Source organism: Rhincodon typus, chromosome 21 (genome assembly GCF_021869965.1).
Source record: "Rhincodon typus isolate 14 chromosome 21, sRhiTyp1.1, whole genome shotgun sequence".
Classification (NCBI taxonomy): domain Eukaryota; kingdom Metazoa; phylum Chordata; class Chondrichthyes; order Orectolobiformes; family Rhincodontidae; genus Rhincodon; species Rhincodon typus.
Genome location: NC_063352.1, coordinates 34,723,809 through 34,745,863, shown reverse-complemented (window position 1 = coordinate 34,745,863; position 22,055 = coordinate 34,723,809). Strand labels below are relative to the sequence as shown.

The 22,055-nt window shown below is 42.4% G+C and overlaps 1 protein-coding gene and 1 long non-coding RNA gene across 3 annotated transcripts in view; one reads left to right on the top strand and one right to left on the bottom strand.

The window, feature by feature from the left end:
• Positions 1–724: 724 nt before the first annotated feature.
• LOC109930588 (ankyrin repeat and fibronectin type-III domain-containing protein 1-like) overlaps positions 725–22,055 on the top strand; it is a 745,821-nt gene continuing 724,490 nt past the window's right edge. The window contains exon 1 of one of the 2 annotated variants that reach the window (XM_048609794.1): positions 725–1,025. The gene's annotated coding sequence lies outside the window, so the exon portion shown is untranslated. Of the gene's footprint in view, positions 1,026–17,662; positions 17,739–22,055 lie in introns of those variants that run through there. The other variant, XM_048609793.1, reaches the window with a different exon arrangement.
• LOC125485699 lies at positions 14,249–17,377 on the bottom strand. Its single transcript, XR_007264404.1, has 3 exons — positions 17,266–17,377; positions 16,946–17,073; positions 14,249–14,695 (listed from the first exon to the last, which is right to left on the bottom strand). It is a non-coding gene; the product is annotated as an uncharacterized LOC125485699 (long non-coding RNA).

Below are 22,055 nucleotides of genomic sequence, written 5' to 3'. Positions count from 1 at the left end.
AAAATTGACAGTCTCCCTCAGACTGGTGTCGTTAAAAACCCTTGGAGGAGATTTTTCCTAAAGAGTCGACGGCCAGTCTCGAACGACTATGATGAAAGGAGGGAACAGCATCGTCACTGATCTCAGTTATAGTTACAGGTGTCAGTAAGATTCCAACAGTTAATTGTATTAATCACATCTGGCCTGACGGAGGAGAGCCACGGGTATACATACTCCTTCAGTAGGTTATTGGAAGATGAGGAATGGGAATTAAATTTGTACAATAGTGACATGGATTTGTATCAAATTTCTAATGTTGTCTCAATGTTTAGCTTCGAAAACCCCATTGTGTTCTGCAGCCAACTCCAAAGAAGAGCACGACACTTTCTGTTTCTCTGTCCACTGATGCTGCCAGATCTGCTGAGTTTATTCAGCACTTTCTGATTTTACCTCAGATCTCCCGCATCTGCAGTTTTTTGATTTTAAGTTTTACAACTTTAGGTCGAGGTCCTGCTGATTACAAAAGGGTTGTTGACTTTGAAAAGGCGTCGGGGTTGGAACTGGAGCCCTTCCTGATCTGCTGCCTCCTCTGTCTCAAGTAGCTTCAGTCTTGCCGGTTCCCAGGGTCACCGTGCCCCGGCTGGGAAGTGGCCAGCGTCTCGCGTCACCAGCTCCATTTCAGGAGGAAATGGCTCACTTTCCCTTTTCTTCGACCTGTGGGCTGGAACAGGATCCTCCCCTCTCTGCCATTCTATCCGAATCCGCACAAAGAGCTGTTGTTCAATGAATCCCAGCGTGTCCCGCTCTGTTTCCTGTTGTCTGCGAGTTCTCTGTTCATATCACTTGCAGCTGGCTTGAGGGGGCGGCTTTGTTATGTTTGTTTGAGTTTTCTCTCTTCCGAAAATCTCTGCAAGTGCGAGTTTGAGTTCCGTATAGCGGATACATTGCCTTCCAGAGTGCGACGGAATAGCACATTGAGAGAAACGAACTCACCGCTCTGCAATTTAATTGAGAAATAGACCGCAGGACTCAGAATTTGATCAAAGGTAAGAATCACACAGGAGTTTCATCATTTGGAATCTGTCATAATTTTGTATGTCTCCTAAAGAAGGCGCATATTGTACTCCGGTGTAGTCATTCGAAGCCAGTTTATTTTAACACAGATCCTCTCTCAGGGAATGCATATTTTGTTTTACGACATGCTTAATTATCCGCATGTCGGGTCCGAACCACATTAACGAGCCTCACTACGCAGACTATCCATACCCTCGTATTGAGTTCACTTAAAACAACTGTCAGAGTTGAAATGTAACTTGGAAACTTGATGCTGCCGGTATCAAATCTCCCGGAGTTCATTCTCCCAAGTCACACTCCCATATGGATGCTTTAAGTAAACGTAACTTTAAGTAAGTTTCAAGTAAGTAATTTGCTCCTAAGTTTCAATCACTAAGAAATAAATTTGCACACAATGCACGACCAACCCCGTGATTGCTGGATACATTATGCTGCTTAATTTCCTGATTTGATTTATCGTTCATTTGTTTCGTTTCTCAAATTTGTGATTCAATTTCTCAAAAAAAAGACCTCCTAATATTTTAACCCGGATATTGAGCAGATGGGGGAAACATAGGGGGAATCACAGACGAGCACAACCTTTCCAGTTTCTTTCACCTTATGATACACGAATTGCAGCAAGTGTCACTGATCAGCGTGACGTTCCGATAGGCCGAATAGAATACCCGTACCAGGCAGCAGGGGCTGTTTTTTCAGGCTCGGATCCGCGGTGCTGATACATTTAGGCACAGACTTGCCGCAACGTGTACCTTCGAGTTGAGCAGCAAAACAAAACTCGACAACCTTCCGACTCCAAATATACACGGGGTTAATTTCATTTATAAACGTGCTGTGGAGAACACGTCTTGTGAATTTGGTGTTCGAACCTCAATCATTGGTCCGTTCGCCTGTCTGTATGGGAAACTCTGGAGGGTGCACACCAAGTTGTGTGTACACTACTGTCCCTAAATTATTAGCACTAATTTGTTTGATACCATATGGATCAGTAGTAGAAGATTCATTGGAGGTAATTTTAACTTTGAATGAAAATGTTGGACGTTGAATTATACACCTGCTTTGCACCGTGTTAGAATTTCCTCTCTATTCGATTTCGGCAACGGTAATATTACAGCAAACCTACTCGTCCGCCCTAGATCTCGCTTGGTATGGATGCATTAACCAGTTCCAATTCACAGAATCACAGAAGTGTTGCGGCGCGGAGGGAGGCCATTCGGCCTGTCTGTAGGAGCTCTTGCAATAAGCATGATTAATTCGTGTATATTACTTCGATGGAAATTTTTGTCTGATGCCCACTTGAGTATCGCAGTCGAACGTGCCTCCACCAACACTCCCAGGCAGTGAATTCCATACTCTAACTAGTTGTTGAGTGATAAAGATTTTTTTTTCATATCACATTTGCTCCTTTTGAAAACCACTTTAAATCTGTGCTGTCACATTCTTCCTTTTCGGAGCCGGAATAGTTTCTCTCTATCCACTTTATCTAGCTCGCTCACTATTTTGAAAATCTCTATCCAATCTTCTTTTAGCCTTCTCTCTAAAGTGAACAGTGACAGTCCTCAATCTGAGATAACAAGGTGTAGAGCTGGATGAACACAGCAGGCCAAGCAGCATCAGAGGAGCAGTAAAGCTGACGTTTCGGGTCTGGACCCTTCTTCAGAAATCTACCTCAATCTACCGTCTTAACTGAATTCTTGGAACCATTCCTGTAAATCACTTCTCCATTCTCTCCAATGAGTTCCAATTCTCAGAGGCCGTCTTGACCTGGGCGGAGTGGTGTGGAAATCCAAGTCATGTGACCTCATGGTTTAATGGCAGGACATCCTCTGCTACTATTTCATTTGCAGCTAATTCATGTTTGGCAATCTGACCAATAATCTGAGTTACTATTATGGGTAAGGAAACTTAAATGTGCCAAAGGGAGAGACCTTGTTTAAAGGACAGTCAGCAACATTCATTTAAGGCAGTACATACCGAGTGACTACTGGAAGGGAAGCTGAGTGGGAACTACTGGAGTTAGAGGAAAGGTGACTCCAGAATTTAGTGACTTCTCACATCAGGATCCACAATTCCAGAGTGGAAAAAAGTTATCCTCAGTCTCAAGGGACAGTCTAAAAAGGGTCTACAAATACTTTAGATATGTTAATAAGGTGGGCAAATATTTACCAGATGGAGTATAATGTGGAAAATAAGGACCTGTTCACTTTGACAGGAATAATAGAAAAATAGTAGTATTATTTAAATTGAGAGAGACTGCAGAACAAGGTGTTACACAGGGATTTGGCTATACTAGTGCATGAGTCACAAAATAAGGTAGAATGCAGGTACAAGAATTGATTTCAGAGAAGTTTACTTCACTCATTTCTGAGCTGAAGGGCTTATCTTATGAAGAGAGGTTGAACAGGTTGGGCTTTTACCCACTGGTGTTTGGAAGAATTAGAGGAGATCTTATTGAAATATATGATAGGGTGAAAACCAGAGGATTTTTTTTCTTTTATGTGGGAGACCAGAACTAGGGGAAACAGATTAAGAAGAAGATTAAGAGTAAGATAAGAATTTCTTTTCCTGAGGACCATTAGTATGTGTGTCTTTTTCCAGAGTATATTGGAGGCTAAATTATTTAATTTATTCAAGGCAAAGTTATAGATTTTGTGATAGCCAAGGAAATCAAGGATTATAGGGGAAGACAGGAATGTGCAGTTAACACCACAACTAGACCAGTCATGATCTTGTTGAATGGTGGAGCAGGCACAAAGGACCTAGTGGCCTACTCTTCCTCCTAAGTTGTATGCTTCTGTAGACAAGTGGAAATGGTCAGCATGTCTCATGAAGAAGACGTGGCTGGAGGTAACTGAGGAAGTCAGCAGCTATGAAATGATAACATGAATATGGATGTAATCCTGAAAGAGATTGAAAGATCTGGTATGCCCCAGAAAGGTGAATGGCATTTTTAATGGCAAATAGCACAACTGCATGCCCTAAATAGCATATGTGAGATATGAGGCAAAGTAATTGACTGAGTTTTGGGAGTGACTGGGGACCAAGATCTGCAGTGAGTTGCAGAGTTGACTCACAATGGCGGCCCATGATCAATCAAAGTTGATATCTACACTGCTAATAATAAACGGCGGCTTTCAGCAGGACCATTACAGCACATTGCTGGATATGCAAAGCGGCACAGACTGACCAGCATGGCTCAGGGATGAGACAAAAACTGTATGTGTTTTCAAGAGATGCTTTTCAGGATGCAATGGAGTAGAGAAGGATTGGAGGTGGTGTGACATTCGTATATGGAATGGTGCTGATGGAGGAGGAGGCATTGGACATAGGATGCAGCAAGAAAGCCTGTCACTGGAGATGAAGTGAGTGCAGAATTCATGAAAAGTGAATGACACAATTGGTGCTAGCATCAAACCTTCTGATGAGTACTAACTGTGGTGCCCTTGTGGGCCTAAATGAACACAAGAAGCTCCAGATCAAGGAGAGGCAACGGGAGTTGGTTCCAAGTGCAGCTTGTTAACATCACTCTTGTCTCTCCCACAGGACAAAAGCTGATGAGAGATTGATGTATCCAGGATCATATAAGACATCAGAAGAGGGGTTGTCATCTGACAATAATGCATCACATGAGCCCACTGCACCCTCCACCAGCATACATATACTGACATTGATGGACATTGGCATATGCTTAGAATGGGTGGCAGTAAATGGGTGAACATGGCACAGATCTGCATGAACAGCTGATGGAGATGATGATACCTGTGCCAACTCCCCATCAGAAGCTGTGTTTCATGCAGATGCTGAGCCTTGGATAATATCAGCAAAGTAGCGGATGCTGGAGTAGCAGCATGAGTTCCCAGAAGCTATTCACTTCCATATGCAAATTATGGTGCTCCATCCATGGCATGCCAACATGTAGTTTTCTCCATTTAGAGATGAAAACATGGAGAACCATACACATCATGCCACCCAATAGATTTAACAGGTGCAAGCTTCACAGTAAACCATACATCACTGTGTTTAGTGGATATGCAAATAGGCCCTGTCAGCTCAACCCATTACAAGATGTCCAATCACTCTAAATAAGCAGGGAATGGTGAAAAGGCCTCTATTGTGTGCAGTTTTGGGCCCCATATCTCAGGAAGGATGTACTGGCCCTGGAGTGGGTTCAGAGGAGGTTCACGAGAATGGTCCCAGGAATGGAAAGCTTAACATACGAGGAACGTTCAAGGACTCTGAGACTATATTCTTTGGAGCTTAGAAGGATGAGGGAGGATATAATTGAAACTTTCAGAATACTGAATGGCCTGGACAAAACGGATGTTGGGAAGATGCTTCCATTGGTAGGAGAGTCTAGGACCTGAGGGCACAGCCTTAGAGTAAAGGGAAGACCTTTTAGAATGAAGATAAGGAGAAACTTCTTCAGCCAGAGATTGGTGAATCCATGGAATTCACTGCCACAGATGGCTGTGGAGGCCAGGTCATTGAGTACATTTAAGACTGAGATAGATAGGTTCTTGATTATCAAGTGGATCAAGGATTATGGGGAGAGAGCAGGAGAATGGGGTTGAGGAACTTATCAGCCACGATTGAATAGCGGAGCAGACTGAATGGGCTGAATGGGCTAATTTCTGCTCTTATGTCTTATGGTCTAAAAGTTCAAGGGGAAGCTTTCTGAAGCCACTAGGTACTCTGTTCAAGGTGCTTCTGGTGTTGATGCTATATTTGTGATGCCTTTGAAGTGACACTAATTATGCATGAAGCCCCAGAAATAGGGCCTCTCTAGCACAAAGCTACCTCCTGTGCTGGAGTAGAAATGGTAGCAGCCTATCTTCACATCAGTTGGAGGCACTGATTAAATACAATGTAGGAACACCTGGAAACATTTGTGTAAATTCATTTAGTAAATTCATCATTTGAGGTCACAATAGGTGATACTTTTTGCTGAATGCTAAATATTATATATATGTGTAGAAAATTAAAGCTCTTATAATGATTTTTTAAAATAGTGTGCTTGTTCATTTCTGCACTATTGTGCTGTTACTAGATGTTAAATTCTTGATATGAAGGTGTGCACAGAATGAAGGCAATAGTGAATATAGCCTTTGGATTGATTTAATAATTGACCACTGAGATAGTGGGGCTGTTTAACACAGAAGAAATAGGAGCAGGAATATGCTTGACAGCCCATAAACACTGTTCCACTATTCAGTAAGATCCTGGATGTCCTTCCTTGGCCTCAAATTTTTTTTAAAAATCTGTATATCTCAGCTTTTAATAAATTCGTTGATACAGAATCTGCTTCTCTCTGGGGTCTTACAATCATTTAATGGCACAGAAAGAGACTATTCAACCGAATGGGACTGTGTTGTTTCTCTGTAGACAATACAGTCAGTGCCATTCCCTTACTTTATTTTCTTAGCCTGGCAAAGTTATTTCCTTCAAGTATCCATCCAATTTCCTCTTGAAATCATTAATCTTCTCTCCTTCAACTATCCTTGTGTGCAGCAAGTTCTGGGTCATTGTCGTTTGTATAAAAACGTTTTCTCACATTCCCTCTGCATCTCTTGTTCAAAGCTCAAGATCTGTGTGCCCTACTCCTTGCACTATCAACTGATGGAACAGTTCTTGTCCAGCTTATCCAAACTCTTTCAAATCTCCCCTCAGTCTCCTTTACTTGAAGGAAAGGAGGTAATGAGTAAGTTAGACAAAGGAGAGCCAGTTGATGTAATTTATTTGGATTTCCAGAAGGCCTTTGATAAGGTGCTGCATAGGAGGCTGCTAAATAAGATAAGAGACTATGGCGTTAGGGACAAGGTACTGGCATGGACAGAGGAGTTGCTGACTGGAAGAATGCAGAGTGTGGGCACAATGAGTCTTTTTCAGGATGGCAGCCAGTGACTAGTGGAGGTCCACAATGGTTAGTGTTGGGATCACAAGTATTCATGTTATATATTAATGATCTGGATGAAGGAACTGAGCGCATAGTTGCTAGGTTTTCAGATGAACAAAGATACGTGGAGGGTAAGGTAGTGTTAAGGAAGTGAGGAGGCTGCAGAAGGACTTGGACAAGCTAGGAGAGTGGGCAAAGAAGTGGCAGGCAGAATAGAATGTGGCAAAGTGTGAGGCTATGTAGTTTGGTAGGAAGAATAGAAGCATAGACTATTTTCTAAATGGGGAAAGGCTTTGGAAATCTGAAGCACAAAGGGACTTTGGAGTCCTAGTTCAGGATTCTCTTAAGATTAACATGCGGTTTCAGTTGGCAGTTAGGAAGGCAAATGCAATGTTAGCATTTATTTCAAGAAGGCTAGAATACAAGAACAGAAATATATTGCTGAGGCTGTATAAGGCTCTGGTCAGACTGCCTTTGGAATATTGTGAGCAGATTTAGGCCCCATATCTAAGGAAGGATATGCTGGCATTGGAGGAGTTTTACAAGAATGATCCTGGGGCTGAAGAACTTGTCATACGAGGAATGGTTGAGGATTCTGGTTTTGTATTTGATGGAATTTAGAGATATGAGACAGATCTGATTCAAATTTACACAGTATTGAGAGACCTGGATAGAGAGGACATGAAGAAGATGTTTCTATTTGTAAGAGAGACTAGAATCCAAGGGCACTGCCTCAGAGTAAAGGGCCGAACCTTTAGAACTGAGATAAGGAGGAATTTCTTCAGCCAGAGTGTGGAATCTATGGAATTTATTGATGCAGAAGGCTGTGGAGGCCAAGTCATCTTTTTAATGTACACTTATTTAATGCATGTATTTAAGGCAGCAATAGATAGGTCTTGATTAGTAAGGGGATCAAGGGTTATGGGGAAAAGGCAGGAGAATGGGGTTGAGAAACATATTAGCCATAATCAAATTGTGACCTTGATGGGCCAAATGGCCTAATTCTGCTCTTATATCATGGTATATAGTCTCTAATATTGTAACCAAAAGCTCCTATACCTGGAACAATTCTTGTTCTTCTCTGCACCCTCTTGAGAAGTTTCACATCCTAATGAGTGGTGACCAAAGCTAGTTTCAATACTATAGTTATGGCCTAGCATCCTGCTTTTGTATTTAACACCTCTATTTATGAAGCTCATAATTCCTTATAGTATTCTATCTATTCATGCAATATAGTCATGTCACCTTCAAAAGGTTATGGACATGCGCACCCACCCCTCCTGCAAAGCCATTTCCTTTGTTAGTGCACACTCTTCAAAATTCTGAAAATAAATCTACTTACCGCTCCATATTCCTTCTGCAACAGTGCATCTCTTCGCACTTCTCTGTATTAAATTATGTTTATCACTTGTCTGCCTATTCTACCTAAGACTTCCTTGCTGCTAGTTTTGTAATCCCTTTATTACTTGCCACTCCAAGTTTGGTATCATGGGCAAATTTTAAAATTTCACTCTATTTTTGAATATCAAATCCTTTATATATATATGTGTCCATGTGTGTGTCAAAAGGCTTTCCATTCTGAACTTCTAGTACCTTGTTTAAACTATTAACTGTAATTAATAATCAAGACATCCTAAGTGTTAATACTAATTTAATTTTATTTAATGATGAATAAGTTTTAAATTTTACAGTTCTTAATTTGAATTAATACCCTTGATTTGAGAAAAAAGAAATGCTCACCTACCTATCACATACAACTTTTCATTGATTTTAATTGACATGATGTTGGTTGAATCTGAATCACAAGCTCTGTCTCTCCAGTCTGCTAATTTACTCATTTGCTGTTCTCACTGTGCTCTAACTTTCCATCCTGCTCTTTTACCCACTGGTCTCACTGTGCTTCTGCTTTCTGACTTTCTCATTTACCCTCTCTCTGGATTCATTGTGTGCTTGCAATCCAGCCTGCTGTTTACCAATTCGCTTGTCTCACTGTGCTGATGAAGGGTCCCGACCCGAAACGTTGACTTTCCTGTTTGTCTGATGCTGCCTGACTGGCTGTGTTCCTCCAGCTCCACACTGTGTTGATTCAGACTCTAGCATCCGCAGTTCTTGTTATCTCTGTCTCACTGTGCTGTTGCTCTCTGAGTTTTTCTTTTACCCTGTCATTGGTCTAAGTGTAGAGAATTCCAAATATGAAATGACTTTGTAAGAGAAGAAAGTCCACCTCATCTCCATCTTAAGAGTGACTCCTTATTCTGAAAATGTGCCATCTGGTTCTAGATTGCTCAATGAGATGAAACATCTTCTCAGTATCTACACTGTCAAGTCTCCTCAGAATCTTCAATAAGATTACTTTCTATTTTTTCTAAAGTCCAATGAGTGTATGCTCAATCTTTCCTCACAAGACAATTCCATTGTATGACTACCAACTCTGGCTGGTCATATTCCAGGAAATCACATTGGAAGAGAGGTTATGGAATCTCAGTAGCATGGTGTGAGTGTATGAGAGCATCAAAGAGAAGCAAGGTCAAAATTCCTGGATGCTGGCTGGAACTGCAACCAGGCAGTGGTCCTTTAAAACAGTCATTGCTGAATTTTCAAAGTACCCTCCCGCAACTTTGCCACCACCACACATCCCTAATAGTAAGAGGGAAATTGAGAAACAAATATGTAGGGAGATCTCAGGTATGTGTAAGCATTATAGATTGTAATACTGGGGGATATTAATTTTCCAAACACTGACTGGGGATACCATAGTGTTAAAGGTTTGAATAATTAAGAATTTGTTAAATGCATTCAAGAAAAATTTCTTTGTCAATATGTGGATGGTCCTACTAGAGGAGTAAAACTAGACCTTCTTTGGGGCAATAAGGCAGTGCAGGTGATTGAAGTAAGAGTGGGGGAACACTTTGGGTCTAGCAATCATAATTCTATTAGTTTCAAAATGGTTATGGAATAGGATGAGCTTTCCATAAAAGTTGAAGACTTTAATTGGAGTAAGGCAAATTTTAAAAGTATCAGACAAGAACTTTCAAAGTTGATTGGAATAAGTTCTGAGGAAGGGTCACTGGACCCGAAATGTTAACTCTGTTTTTTTCTTCACAGATGTTGCCAAACCTGCTGAGCTTTTCCAGCAACTTTGTTTTTGTTGTTGTTGATTGGAATAGAGTGTTCACAGGTAAAAGGATGTCTGACAAGTAGGAGGCATTCAAGAGTGTGATGATGAGAGTTCAGAGGCATTCCATTCCTGTTAGAGTGAAGGGTAACAAGGATAAGATTAAGGAACAATGGATGAATAAAGATATTGAAGTTCTAGTCAATAAAATAAGATTCTCTTTTATTCGACATAGACAACTTGGTTCAATTGAATCTCTTAATCAATATAAAGAGTGTAGCGGCATTCTTAAGAAAGAAATCAGGAAGGCAAAGAGAGGATATGAGGAAGCATTGGCAGGTAAGGTTAAGGATAATCCAAACAGATTCTACAAATACATTAAGAGCAAGAGGGTAACTAGAGAGAGGGTAGGACCTGTTAAAGATCAAAGTGATCATTTTTGTGTTGAACTGCAGGAGATGGGAAAGATACTAAATGAATATTTTGCATCAGTTTTTACTGTGGAAACAGAAATGGAGTCTAGGGAATGCAGCAAAATAAACTTTGATGTTTTAAAAACAGTTCACATTACAGAAGAGGAAATTCAGGAGGTCCTAGAGAATATAAAGGTGGATAAATCTCCAGGACCTGACCTAATGTATCCCAGAACGTTGTGGGAGGTAAAGGAGGAATTTGCGAGACCCCTTGTAGAAATACTTGCATCATCTATAACTATGGGTGAAGTGCCTGATGACTGGAGGGTGGCTAATGTTGTACCTTTGTTTAAGAAAGGTTGTAAGGAGAAACTGGGGAACTATATTCCTGTAAGTCTGATTTTGGTTATGGGTAAACTGTTGGAGGTGATTTAAAAAATTAGGGTTTATGGACAGTTAGAGGGGCAAAAAATGATTAGGGATAGTCAGCATGGTTTTGTGTGAGGAAAATTGTGTCTCACAAACTTGATTGAGTTTTTTGAGGAAGTTATCAAAAAGATTGATGATGGCAGAGCAATAGGCATTGTTTATTTGGATTTTAGTAAAGCCTTTGACAATGTTCCGCATGGTGGACTAATTAGTAAAATTAGGTCACACAGGATTTAGGGTGAGCATGCCAACTGGATACATAATTAGTTTAATGGCTAGAGAGACAGTAGTGATGGAGGGTTGCTTTTCAGACTGAAGACCTGTCACCCGCGGTGTTCCATAACAATCTGTTCTGGGTCCTCCTTTGTTTGTCATTTATATAAATGATTTGATGAGAACATAAAACATATGGTTGGTAAGATTGTGGATGACACTAAAATTGGTAGACGGTGAAGTAGGCTTTCTAAGATTACAAAGGGATCTTGATCAAATGGGTCAATAGGCTGAAAAATGGCAGATGGAATTTAATCTGGATAAATGCGAGGTATTACATTTCGGTACATCAAACAAGGGTAGGGCTTATATAGTTAATGGTAGGGCCCTGGGTAGCATTGTAGAAGAGGGACCTATGGGTACCAGTACATAATTCTTTGAAGTTTGCATCACATATACACAGGGTGGTTAGAAAGGCGTTTGGCATGCTTACCTTCATTGCTTAGTCCTCTGAGTGTAGGAATTGGGAAGTCATGTTGAGGTTGTACTGGACATTGATGAGTCCTCTTCTGGAATACTGTGTTCAGTTCTGGTCACCCAGTTATAGAAAGGGCTGGAGAGAGTTCAGAAGAGATTTACCAGGATATTGCCAGGTATGGAAGGTTTGAGTTATAAAAAAAGGCTGGGATTTTTTCTACTGGAGCGTAGGAGGTTGAGAGGTGACCTGAAAGAAGTTTATGAAATGGTGAGAGGTATAGATAGAGTTAATAGTAGTTGTCATTTTCCTAGGATGGGGGATTTCAAGACTAGGGGGGTGATATTTTTAAGGTGAGAGAGATTTAAAAAGGACATGAGAGGTGATTTTTACACTGAGGATGGTTCACATGTGGAATGAATTTCAAGAGGAAGTGGTGGATGTGGGTACAATTATGACTTTAAAAAGCATTTGAATAGGTACATAGATAGGAAAGGTTTGAAGGGATATGGGCCAGGAGCAGGCAGGTAGGACTGTTTTAGTTTGGGATTAAGTTCGGCATGGACTGTTTGGACTAAAGAGTCTGTTTCCATGCTGTATGAATCTATGACTGGAGCACTGCTAACATTATCCCAGTTTTAAAAAAAGAGTGGAAGGGATAAACCAGGAAATTATAGGTCATGTTCTAACCTTACTGGTGAGGAAGTTATGAGAAAGAATTTTGAGGAACAAGCCATAACTGTCCTTGGAGAGAAATGGATTAATCGGGGAGAGTAAGCATGAACTTGTAAGGGGAAGGTCATGTTTGACAAATTTGGTTTAATTTTTTAAGGAACTCGGAGTATTGATGAAGGTAATGTACTTGATGTGGTCAACATGGAATTTATTCAGGCTTTTTATAAAGTTTTTCTCATGAAAGACTGGTCAAAAAAGTATGAGACTTGGATTCAAGACAAAGTGGTATATTGGACACAGGTGCTGGCTCCTTTGTTGTTTGTGGTGTCTGTTAATGATTTGGACTTAAATGTAGGGGTGATTGATTAAAAAGTTTGTGGATGACACAAAAATTGGCAGGGTGGTAAATAATCAGAAGGACATCTGTAAACTGTAGGAGGATATCAATGAACTGGTCAGCTGAGAAGAGCAATAGCAAATATAATTCAACCAGAAAAGTGAGGTAATGCACTTAGGGACAGGTAACAAGGCAAGGGATAAAGATGAATGGTAGAACCCTGGAAAGTCCTGAAGATCAGGAGAGAGTTTGGTATGCATATCCACAGATTCCTCAAGGCAGCAGGACAGGTAGAGATAACAAGGTGTAGAGCTGGATGAACACAGCAGGCCAAGCAGCATCATAGGAGCAGAAAGCTGATGTTTCAGGCCTGGACCCTTCTTCAGAAATGGGGGAGGGGAAGGGGGTTCTGAAATAAATAGGGAGAGAGGGGGAGGCGGAAAGAAGATAGATAGAGGAGAAGATAGGTGGAGAGGAGACAGATAGGTCAAAGAGGTGGGGATGGAGCCAGTAAAGGTGAATGTAGGTCAGGAGGTAGGGAGGAGATAGGTCAGTCAGGGAAGACGGACAGGTCAAGGGGGCGGGATGAGGTTAGTAGGTAGGAGATGGGGGTGGGGCTTGAGGTGGGAGGAGGGGATATGTAGGAGGAAGGATAGGTTAGGCAGGCGGGGATGAGCTGGACTGGTTTTGGGATGCGGTAGGGGGAGGGGAGATTTTGAAGCTTGTGAAATCCACATTGATACCATCGGGCTTCAAGGTTCCCAAGCGGAATATGAGTTGCTGTTCCTGCAACCTTTGGGTGGCATCATTGTGGCACTGCAGGAGGCCCAGGATGGACATGTCGTTTGAGGAATGGGAGGGGGAGTTGAAATGGTTTGCGACTGGGATGTGCAGTTGTTTAGTGCGAACCGAGCGTAGGTGTTCTGCAAAGCGGTCACCGAGCCTCCGCTTGGTTTCCCCAATGTAGAGGAGGCCACAACGGAACAGCGGATGCAATATACCACATTAGCAGATGTGCAGGTGAACATCTGCTTGATGTGGAAAGTCTTCTTGGGGCCTGGGATGGGGGTGAGAGAGGAGGTGTGGGGGTAGATGTAGCACTTCCTGCGGTTGCAGGGAAAAGTGCCGGGTATGGTGGGGCTGGAGGGGAGTGTGGAGCAGACTTGGGAGTCACGGAGAGAGTGGTCCCTCCGGAAAGCAGATAAGGGTGGGGAGGGAAAAATGTCTTTGGTGGTGGGGTCGGATTGCAGATGACGGAAGTGTCGGAGGATGATGTGTTGGATCCGGAGGTTGGTGCGGTGGTATGTGAGGATGAGGGGGATTCTTTTTTGATTCTTATTGCGGGGAGGGGGTGTGAAGGATGAGTTGCAAGAAATGTGGGAGACACGGTCGAGGGCATTCTGGACCACTGAGAGGGGGAAGTTGCGGTCCTTGAAAAACGAGGACATCTGAGATGTACGGGAGTGGAATGCATCATCCTGGGAGCCGATGCGGCGGAGGCGAAGGAATTGGGAATTGGGGATGGCATTTTTGCAGGAAGGTGGGTGGGAGGAGGTGTATTCTAGGTAGCTGTGGGAGTTGGTGGGCTTGAAATGGATATCAGTTTCTAGGTGGTTGCCAGAAATGGAGACAGAGAGGTCCAGGAAGAAGAGAGAGATATTAGAGATGGTCCAGTTGGTTAGAGACATGTGGGATGCTTGCCTTTATTAGCTGAGGCACAGAATACCTTAAGATGAAGAAGGTTATGCTGAAAGTGTCTAAAATGCTGGTTAGACCACAACTGGAATACTGCATGTAGTTTTGGTCACCACATTATAGGAATAAAGAGTTCTGGATGAACAGTCAGCAGTCTTGAAACATTGACTCGGATTTCTTCCCACAGATGCTGCCTGACCTGTTGAGTTTCGCCAGCAATTTCTGTTTTTATTTTTATTTCAGATCTCCAGCATCCACAGTTCTTCGTTTTATTTAAGATCTTGAAAGCCTTGACAGGGTTGATGTGGAGCGGTTGTTTCCCCTCCTGGGAGACTTGGACATTTGAGGTCACTGCTTAAAAATCAAAGACTGTTCATTTCTCTGAGGGTCATGCATCTTCCTGAAATGAGTGGAAGGAGAGTCCTTGAATATTTTTATAGCAGAAGTAAATTCTTGTTAAGCAAGGGGTGAAAGATTAACAAGGGTAGGCAGGAATGTGTATTTGAGATAATAATCTTATTGAATGGTGGAGCAGACTTAAGGGGCTGAATAGCCTACTCTTGCTCCTAATTCATATGTAAAACAAGGCCGACACTCCAGTGCGGTACTGACAGGAAGCTGCATTCTCTCAGATAAGGATTAAATCACTGCCTTGATTGTCCTTTTTTTAATATAGAAACAAAAACTTCAAGCCTGCTCTGCCAGTCAATATGATCATAGCTGATCCTTTATCTCAATGCCATATTCCCACTTTTTACCCTTGATGTCTTTAAAAGCTAAAAAAAAATCCTCTCTTTCTTGAATATTTTCAGTGGCTTGGCATCCACACCTTCGGTGGTACAGAATTCCACACGTTCACTACCCTTTGAATGAAGATTATTTTTCCTCTTCTCAGTCCTAAATCCTGTATCCTTGTCTTGTGAAACTGTGATCTCTGTTTCTAGACTCCCAACCAGGGGAACCTCCTCCCTGCATCTAACCTCTCCAGTCCTGTCAGAATTTTAAATGTTTCAATCTTATCCACCCATATCCTTCTATACACGAGCGAATACAGGCCCAGTCATCCAAACTGTCTTCATTGGGCAGTCTTGAAACACTGGTTTCAGCCTAGTCAACCTGCACTCTCTGTATGGCAAGATTAGGTAGGGCATTCAAAACTGCACTCAATATTCCTGGTGTGATCTCACCTGTATAGCTGCAGTAAGGTCCTGTATAACTGAACTTAAATCCTCATGTAATGAAAGCCAATATACCATTTGATCTCCTACATTCATGTGATGTCAGCTTTCCTGGCTGAATTAGCATCTATTGACCATCCCTACTTGCCCTACAGAAGGCGATAGTGAACTGCCTTCTTGAACTGCTGCAGTCCAGTTGGTACACCCATAATGTGGTTAGGAAGGGAATTTCTGTATTTTGACCGAGCAACACTGAAGGAATGGCAATATATTTCCAAGTCTGGATGCTGAGTGGTTTGGAGGGAAACATGCAGATGGTGATGTATCTCCCATGTATCTGCTGCCCTTGTTCTTCAAGATGGTAGTGGACATGAGTTTGAAAGAAATGTTGGTGAATTTCTGTAGTATATCTTGTAGTTTGGACACTGCTGCTACTGAGTAATGGTCGAAGGGTGTCTGAATGTTTGTGGAAGTGATGCCAATCAAGTGGGCTGCTTGGTCCTGGATGGTGCCAAGCTTCTTGAGTGTTGTACTTCTCCAAAGATTCCCTGGCCATCAGTCTATCTAGGCCATTATGATGAAGCACAGACTGGAATTGTGCATAGGGGTTATGCCGAGTTATCAATGCAGTTGACTCCAATGGAACTGCCCAGAAAACTGAACTTACTGATGGGCAATTCTTATATGTCTAGAATCCTGCAAAATAATCCATTAAAGTCAGACACCACCCCTGACCCAATCAGTTTCCTTTCCTTGACCCAACCCCTACCAACCAGAGCCTCCTGGCTGGACCCAATATCGCCCTACTCTGCCAGAATCAACACCCTCTTGCATTTGTTGGAGCAGTACTCCCTCCTGAATCCTGATCTGTCATTATCCCCCACGATCAGACTTGAAAATCGCCCTAGCTGAACCAACTCTCCATCTTGCCAACCTGACCTTCCCCAGTGGCAACCATCCCTGCAGTTTGATTACTCTGATCCAAACACTCCTCTCTTCTATGTGCTGGACCTGACACCACCCCTCCATCCCCAATCCTGCCTTGCTGGACCCAACACCCTTGACTGACCCTAAGTACTTGTTCACTCATCTAGCACCTGGCATGGTACTGACTTTACCCATCTGGCACCCTACTCATTGGCACAACACTTCCTTTACCCACCTTGCACCCTAACCCCATACTTAGGTTAAACATGACTTTCACAGGAACTGTCAAAGTACATGACAATGCTGCTGGAATTTAAATCACAAAATATGGCACATTGACTACTGCAAAAGGAAGCATGGTTGCCATACGGATTCTCTTTGCTGCTAGATTTGCGGATTCCTGGATGGGTTTGGAGCAGGAAGCCTTTGAACAGGAATCTCCATCGCAGATAACATCTAAAGATAAATGCATAAATTCGAATCCTAACAGGGTGGGAAAATTTGGGCCGGTTATCGCATTGGAAATCGAAACGTAGCATTCTCACATCAACGTTTTCGAGTGTCAACTCGGATCACAGGCTCAACTCATTGGAGTCGGAACTGAAACCTCAATGTTTTGATTCAGGCGAGCGTGCAACTACCGTCTCGACTGTCAACACCGTAATAATTAACGCTGCGAAAAGCAAACGAACAAACAATTAATTGCAGTTCTGAAGAAGAGTCCTTGGAACCGGCGCTCTGATTTCTCTCTACAGATGCTGCAAGATTTTCTGGCAATTTCCGTTTTTGAAACAAGTAATTGAATCTATGTAGCTAGGTAGATTTAGTGAAACACGAGCAATAAGATAGCAACATTACAACTGACCTCGGGGTAATGGTGGCTTTGCACAACGCAGATCGGTGAAACATCCCCTGTGATCCGAACAGCAAATGCTGGAAATACTTCGCAGGTCAAGCAACAACGAGCTGGCGGCGATTCCTCGTACCAAAGGGATGCTGCAGTTATCACCCCAACCACGGGAGGGCGCAGGCGCGTCGCGGCGGGCGGGATTCGCCGCGAGAGAACGTTGAAAAATAATTAATTTTAAAAATGCTATTATAAAAAGTAAAATTGAGAACAAGGAAGGACATATTTATAGAAATACACAGTATCCAAGTTGTTGATTTAAAAAAAAAGTTAACATTTCTCTTTACATTTTCACTTTTTTGCCTTTATATTCAATGTCTTGGTTTATTTTCCTGTTTTAAGATGGCGCCGGCGAGTGGTGATACAATACGACGCTTTTCGCTGGGTATTTTTAGTAAGCTACGCGTGGCAGTAAATAAGTCAATAGATCGGTAAATCAACATATTTGTGAATATTGATCATAGAGTGAGTGGCCGACGGAGGGTAAGAGATTAAGAAGAGGTGGAATCTGAGGGGCGTATGACTTGGAGGGAGACAGTTTATGCGTGGCAATGGAGGGCCAAAAGATTCAGGGTTGAGGGCGTGTGAGGGGATGGAGGCTGAGGTAGATGAAAAAAGGGAAGCTCTCAAGAGGAGGGATGTTGAGCGAAGGCAGTTCGAAGGCTGAATATCTGAAGAGTGGGGAGGGCTGGGGGAAGTGTTTAGATTGACGTGTAATACTGTTTAAATGGGCTTTGTAGTCTGCTGTGGATATGTTGCCTCTATTGGAGTACGCTGTAGGAAGACATCAGAACTTAATTAAAGACCTCATTGTGAAACACAGTGCTGTGTGGTCACATAAAACAGTCAGACAAAAGGGAACCGACTCTGGAAAGGCTGAGGGAACCTGAAGGGGAAAGACTAAGGGATTGAGGGAAGCTAGGGTTGATCTCAAGGAAGGCAGAGGTTTATCTCAGGAAGGGTGAGGTGTGAGTGTTGATAATAGGGGAAGTTCATTTAAGAGGAAGTTATGAATAAGATTAGGATGGCAGACGTTGTCCAGACTGTCTTTATCCTATGACTGAAGACTGAGAAAAATGGTGAATGTTAGGGCCAAGGGAAAAAGCTACTCAGACAGACATGTACATTTGAGACATGTACACATACAGACTTACCCTGACTTCACCCACTTGGTGAATCTGGGGCTGCTCTCTTTAGTGCAGGGAGATTGAGAGGTATTATGATTGAGGTTAAAAATCATGGGGGGGTGCGGGGATGGTTCTTAATAGAGCAGGTAAAAATAAAAGCAGAAAGTGCAGGAGAAACTCAGCAGGTTTGGCATCATCTGTAAGTTCCCCCTTACTAACATTTGGGGACTAATAGCAAAATTCGGAGAGTTGGCTCACAGGCTTGACAAGCAACAACCTGAGATAGTCATTCTGACAGAATCATGCCTAACGTCCCAGACATCACCGTCACCATCCCTGCATATGACCTGTCACACTGGTAGGACAAGCCCAGCAGAGGTGATGGTGCAGTGGTATACAGTCAGGAGGGACTCTGGACACCATAAAGTCTCTTTGCACCAGATCAAACATGGGCAAAGAAACCTCCTGCTGATTACCATGTACCATCCTCCCTCAGCTGACGAATTGTGTGCCCCCATATTGAACAATGCTTGGAGGAGGCATTGAGGGTGGTATGGGTGTAGAATGTAATCTTGGTGGGGTATTTCAATGTCTGTCACCAGGAGTGGCTAACCAACAGCACTACTGAGTGAGCTGGTTGGGTCCTAAAGGGCATAGCTGCTAGACTGGGAACCAACAAGAGAGGAAAACATAGTTGACTCCATCCTCATCAATCTGCCTGCTGCAGATGTATCTATCATGACAGTATTGCTAAGAGTGACCACGGCACAGACTTTGTGGGGATGAAGTCTAAGTTTGTACTGAAGGTATCTTTTATCCTGTTGAGTGACACTATCACTGTGCTAAATGAGACAAACTTCAAACAGATCTAGCACCTCAAAACTGGGCAACCATGAAGCACCGTTGGCCATCAGTATTAGCAGAATCATACCCCAAAACAGTTTGCAACCTCATGGCCCAGCATACCACCCCTATTCTACCATTACCATCAAACCATGAGATCAACTTTCATACAATGAAAAGTGCAGAAGGGTGTGCCAGGAACAGCATCAGGCATACCTCAAATGAGGAATCAACCTGGCGAAGATGTGAAACAGGGTTATTTGCATGCCAAACAGCATAAGCAGCAAGTGATAGACAGGGCTACATGATTCCACAACCAACAGATCAGATCTAAATTCTGCAGTCCTGCCACAATCAGTCGTGAATGATGGTGCACAATTGAACAACTCACTGAGGAGGCAGCTCCACAAATATCCCCATTAGGTGAGGCAATGGCCTAGCGGTATTATCACTGGACTGTTAATCCAGAGACAAAAGCAAAGTTGCCAGAAAAGCCCAGCAAGTCTGGCAGCATCTGTGAAGGAAAAAACAGAGTTAACATTTCGGGTCCAGTGACCTTTCCTCAAAACTGATCAGTTCTGAGGAAGGTTCACTGGACCTGAAACATTAACTCTGTTTTTTCCTTCACAGATGCTGCCAGACCTGCTGGGCATTTCCAGCAACTTTGTTTTTGTTCCTGATTTACAGCATCCACAGTTCTTTCGGTTGTTGTTAATCCAGAGACCCAGGTAATGTTCTGGGGATGTGGGTTCAAATCCTGTCACAACAGATGGTGGAATTTGAATTTGAATTCAATTTTTAAAAAAAATTTGGAATTAAGAGTCTGATGATGATGATGATGATGATGATCATGCATCCATTGCTAATTGTTGTAAAAACCCATCTGGTTCACTAATGTCCTTTAGGGAAGGAAACTGCTATTCTTACCTGGTTTGGTCTACATGTGACTCCAGACCCACAGCAAGGTGGTTGACTCTCACCTGTCCTCTGGGTAATTAGGGATGGACAATAAATGCTGGTCTAGCCAGTGCCGCTCTAATCCCATGAATTAATTTTAAAAAATTCTCCATGTTAGGCGAGCGCAATGCGTCAGTGCAAAAGAGTATTGAAGCATTCATAACAATCTTCAGCTAAAACTGCAAATTAGGTGATCCATCTTGGCGTCCTCCAGCGGTCCCTGGAATCACAAATACCAGTTTTCAGTCAATTCAATTCACTCCACATTATATCAAAGAACAGTTGGAGTCACTGAATACTGCAAAGGCTATGGACTCTGGCAATAGTACAGAAGACCAGTGCTCCAGAACTTGCTGCACCCCTAGTTAAGTTATTCCAGTACAGCTACAACACTGGCATCTATCTGACCATTTGGAAAATTGCATAGGTATGTCCTACACACAAAAGGAGGACAAATAGCCAATTACCATCCATCGGTCTACTCTTGATAATCAGTAAAGTGATGGAAGATGTCATCAACAGCACCTGTTCAGCAATAATCTGCTCATTAATTTCTAGTTTGGGTTCTGCCAGGGCCACTCAGTTCCTAACCTCATTACAAGGTGGGTTCAAACATGGACAAAAGAATAAATTCTTGAATTTAGCTAAGAGTGATTGCCCTTGACACCAAGATGGCATTTGACTATGGCATCAAAGACTCTTCACAAATCTGTCTTTGGGAATTGGGGGAAACCCTCCTCTGATTGGAGTCACACTGGGCACAGAGGAAGATGGTTGTTATTGTTGGTCAGTCATCTCACTCCAGAACATCTTTGCAAGAGGATAGTGCCCTACGTCCAACCATCTTCAGCTGTTTGATCAACAACCTTCCCTCCGTCAGAAGTGCAGATGATTGCACAATGTTCAGCCACATCTGAAACTCCTCAGATACTGATGTAACCCATGCTCAAATATGGCAAGACTTGGACATTATCCAGGCTTAGGCTGAAAAGTGGGAAGTAACATTTGTGCCACACAAATGCCACGCAATGACAATCTTCAATAAGACACAACCTAACCATTGCCCCTTGATGTGTTGGATCAATGTCAAGGACTCTCCACGTGTAAATAAACGGTGACTTGGTGATGGGATACCTGCCTGTGTGGAGTTATTTCAGGGATAATTTTTAAACAGCTCAGAAATAAATTTCTTGCATTTGCTTTTTTTCATTAAATAAAATGTAATTTAAGTGGGGGAGGTTATGCTGTCACTCCAATCTGAAATGGAATTTGGCCTTCATTGAAGATTTATTGTCCAACTAAACACGTGTTTTATTAATAAGTGTGAACTGGCATGGAGCATTAATGTATTAATGTATATGATGTAAAGCGCTGGTAATACTCTATAACTACTAACTGAAGTAATGACAGAGGCATTTCCAAGCTAGATGAAAAGAGATCACTTTCTCAGTGTAAGGCGCTTACTTGACACTGGAACTGAATTGAGGAGCTGGTAATGAATGTTATGTTGGGGGCATTTGATTTAAGAAAAACAAGTTTTTGTAATAGTATGTTATACCCAAATACCCCACCTCAATATACTGGAATTTTGAAATATTCTGGTATTTAAATGAACTTTTCCAGAGCTAGATTTTCGATGGGTTAATGAATAAGCTGTGTCGGCTTGGCTCGCTGTTGACTTTTCCTGTCCTGTGCAGGGTGAGCAAAATTTATACTCTGATTATTATTTTTCAGCACATTTTTGAGGGTGAGGTAACCCAGAGTTTCTAGGAATCAGCAGGCCAAGCAGCATCATAGGAGCAGAGAGGCTGACGTTTCGGG